Source organism: Penaeus monodon, chromosome 35 (assembly GCF_015228065.2).
Source record: "Penaeus monodon isolate SGIC_2016 chromosome 35, NSTDA_Pmon_1, whole genome shotgun sequence".
NCBI classification, from domain to species: domain Eukaryota; kingdom Metazoa; phylum Arthropoda; class Malacostraca; order Decapoda; family Penaeidae; genus Penaeus; species Penaeus monodon.
This window is the reverse complement of record NC_051420.1, coordinates 2,919,876-2,924,215: the sequence shown is the minus strand read 5'-3', so window position 1 is coordinate 2,924,215 and position 4,340 is coordinate 2,919,876.

Here is a 4,340-nt window from a genome sequence, read left to right as displayed (position 1 = left end):
CATAAATTACGGCGCAGGATGTGGCTTGTGGCAGATCCATACGGGGCGGCGACCCGCCACCGTCGCCGTCGTCGCGCTCCCGTTCTGCCCCCCCCCCCCCCCAGGCAGGCAGGCAGGGCGAGGGACTCGGTAGCAGCTCGTCCTGGTGGTTCGCTCGTGCTTTCTAGTAGCCGTGCGTCCTTCTAGTTACTCTTGCGTCCTAGCAGTCGCTTGTCTGCCCCGATAGTCGCTCGTGCAACCTGGTAAACGCGCGTCTTGCTACATAAACATCCAGACGACACACGACCGAGATTGCAGAATGAATCGACGATGCTATCGAGAATCTCGCTCACTGACATCACCCCCGCGTCGTTATCAGCCGAATGAAAGATGTCAACAGTCACAACGAGCCTTGTAAAGCGGGCAGAGAGGCTGAACTAATTGCACCGCGTTGCCCTCGTGTTGCAGCCGTCCAAATATGCAACAAAACACATACAGATAAAAATATTGGAAACAAAAACGCTCGCCAGATCAGGGGCGCACATGCGCCTGTCTTGCCCCGGACGCCCTGGCTACCCATGATTGAAGGCGCGATGCACAGATAACACGGACGAGGGCAGGCGAACACCGCCCTTGCGCACTCCCGCCGTAGGGCCGCCGCCCCCCCAGCGCGCCCTCCGTCGCCCTTACCGCCCTCGGGTACAAAGGTCATTTCCAGACGGGGAAAAATTATAAGATTCGGCAAAAGTGGTTTAGCAACCGACCGGGATCGGCGCGGGAGGCTCCGTCCCTTTGTGCATCGCCTTCTCGCCGCTGAGGACGGACGGACGGGGAGAGCAGCGAAGAGAGGGAGGGAAAGGCCGCGAAGAGGGAGACCCGGGGAGGAGGAGGAATTAGCAGAGGACGAACTGCAACAAAGCCTTGCAAACAAGGGGGGGGAGGGGGCGGGCGGCTGTGCAACAACGCCAAGGAGCCTCACAAGCGCAGGCAGAGACAAGGGATTCACGACTGTTGACTCGGCCTTGACTCGCCCCGTCGCCTCGCCATCCTCGCCACGTCATTATCGCACCTATCACCCACGCTCCATTATGCCGCCACCGCCATCACCATCATGCCATCACCATTATCAACACCACTCACGTGCCCACGCGCCATTTAATACCTTGTCATCACTGTGATCACCGTCACTCACTATGCACACCCCATTAATGCTGCCATTATCATTATCATCACCATTCATTACCAATGCCCTATGAATGACATGGTCATCATCATCATCATCATCATCATCATCATCAGAAGAAGAAGAAGAAGAAGAAGAAAAAAAAAGAAAAAGAAAAAGAAAAAGGAAAAAAAAAGAAAAAAGAAAAAGACGAAGAAAAAGAAGGAAAATCACCGTTACCAACACACTGACACCCCTCCCCAACCCCAAAGACCTTCCCTCCCAGCGCTTGGCAACCCTGTTCCCGCTAATCGTCCAGCCTCATATTCGAGTAAATTATCATAGCCAAATTTCGAGGCCCGACCGGGTTATCAATTCGTGGGCATTACACCTCCGGACGGGGCTCGCCTGGAGACAAAACGGGCCGATTAATTTGCTTGAAGTTTAGGCTTGGCGCAACAATGGCGCTTCGTGAGGAACATTGAGACGTCGGGAGGGGGGAGGGGGTGGGGGAGGGGAAGGGGAGGGGAGGGGAGGGTAAGGGAGGAGTGGTGGAGGCTAAGGGGGTGGAGGAGGGTTGGAGGAGGAGTGGTAGATGGATAAAGTCGGTGGGGGGAAGGGGAGGTGGAGACGTAGAGGGGAATGAGTGGGGAGGTGGAAGGTGGAAGAGGGGGAATGGAGGGGGGAAAAATAAAAATGAAAAAGGAAAAAGGATAAAGGAAAAAGGAAAAAGTAACAAATGCACAAATCCTTAAAAAAAAAAAAAAAAAAAAAAAATACGTTCACACACGAAACAAAAACAATAAAAGTGATCCATTTAAAGACGACTCATCGTGACCGAAAACCTAAAAAAAGAAAAAGAAAAGGAAAAACTCGCAGGGGAGACTGAACAAAAGCAAAAACGCGCCTAAACCGAGCAGAGCATTCCAGCCAACAATGTGGGTCACGAGGCAATTAATTCGAAGGATATGCGGAGAAAGGAGGCGATAATTGGCAGGCGACGAAGGGAGACGAGGAGAGAATAAAAAGGAAAACAGAAAGGCGAAGAGAAGAGGACGATTCAGGCAACACGTTTGGGAATTAAGACGAAGGATGCGCTCGTGTCCCACCCCTTATTACTCTCTATCTCGCGCTTTTTCTTTTTCTTTCTCTTATTCTCTCTTTCTCATATTCTCTCTTTCTCTTATTCTCTTACTTTTTCTCTTATTCTCTCGTTCTCTTTCTCTTATTCTCTCTTTCTTCTTATTCTATCTTTCGCTCTTTCCCTTCCTCTTTCTCTTTCTCTCTCTTTCTCCTTTTCTCTTTCTTTGGCTCCTCCTCTTCCCTTAAAAACAGGAGGAATTATGCAAAGCAGGGCGGCGATGGGTGGGCTGCGGGATGTGGGCTGTGGGCGCGGCGGACGGTATAACCCAGAAAGTGAGGGGAGACGGGAGAGGTAGGAGAGGGAGGGAGAGGAAGGGAGAGGGAGGGAGAGGAAGGGAGAGGGAGGGAGAGGAGGGAGAGGGAGGGAGAGGAAGAGAGAGAGAGGGAAGGGGGAGAGGGGAAAGAGGGGAGGGGTTGGAAGAGCAGGGAGAGAGGGGGAGGGGGGAGGTGGTAGGGATTGGAAGAGCAGGGAGGCGGTGGGCAGTCAGGGGGAGGGGGGACGAACCCTCCGCACATGCTTCCCGATGCATGATAAACTCGCCCCCATCAATCATGCGCCTGACAATGTAATTCGGGGTTCATGGCTGGAAACGGCCCATCGCTGATCAATCCATTCAACCCGACCGAGATGCCCTTAAAATATGGACCCGAGGCCGCCCACCCGACCGCCGGCCGCTCTGAGGAGGCTCACTGCACCGCCCTCGCGCCCATCCCCGCTGCACGCCCTCGGGAGGATCGAAACGCCCACGCCCTTCCCAGCGCCGCCTCGCTCCCTCGGCCGCCTTCCTGCTCTTTCCTCGCCGCCCTTCCTCTCGGCGCGTCGCCTCTTCCCTCTTCCTCCTTTTCCTCTCTTTCCCTTCCCTGAGGCCATCCTCGTCGTCTTGCGCGTCAACCTCTTCTCTCTGCTCTCCCCCTCCCTTCCCCTCCTCTCTCCTCCTCTCCTCTCCCGCCTCAATTTTCCACATCATCTCCCCCACCCGCCCTCCCCTACTCTCCCCACCCCGGTCCCCTCCCCTCCTAAGCAACGGCTAAATAACAATTACCGCATTAATGGTGTCACGATAGAGTGTCAGCCCGAAGTGTCAGCCCGCCTGCCACAAAGACGCCAGCCTCGCCGAGGATGCTGACGCCTACAGAAATACGGTGGGCTTGCATCTCCGCGACGTGCCTGGGCAGGGGCATATCGGGAATCAGCAAGCTTTGTGCAACTCAACACCTTGGCTGGCGGAGGATGCAATGCCGGCGCTGACAGACAAGCAGGATGGGCTGCGGTGGTGGTGGTGATGGTGGGTGGTGGTGGTGGTGATGGTGGGTGGTGGTGAGAATGTTGGTGGTGGTGAGAATGTTGGTGGTGGTGAGAATGTTGGTGGTGGTGAGAATGTTGGTGGTGGTGAGAATGATGAGGCTTGAGGAAGGTGGAAACGAAGGGAGTGAAAATGGAGGTTGACAAGGGTGGAGGGGATTGAGGTGGAGATTGATGCGGAGGAAGGGAAGTGGAGGAGGAAGGAAAAAGGTGGAGGCGCAGGCGGCGGCTCAGACGGACGGAGACGTATGGCGGAGGCGCAAAAAGGGTGACCCGTCGCGGCAGTAATTAATTCTCGGCCGCCGCCACTCGCGTGCTGATGGAGGATGCTGCTCCTCCGCCCTCGCGCCGCCCTCGCGCCGCCCTCGCCTCTCCGGAGCCATCGCGTTCCTTCCTTCCTTCCTCCCTTCCCTTTTTCCTTCCTTCCTTCCTTCCTCCCTTCTTTCCTTCCTCCCTTCTTTCCTTCCTTCCTTCTTTCCTTCCTTCCTTCTTTCCTTCCTCCCTTCCTTCCTTTCCTTCCCGTCCTCCCCTCATTCCCTTTTACTTCTCTTCCCTTCCCATCCTTCCCTCCTTCTATCTCCCCCCCCCTCCCGTCCTCCCTGTACGAGTACGAGTCAGGCTCCCTTGGAACGACCACAGGTGGGAAACACGTGGTCGTACACGCCCCTTCCACCCTTCCTCCTTTCCCTCCCCCATCCACCCTCCCACCGTCTCCCCTTCCACCCTTCCTCCCCGCCCCATCCACCCTTCCCC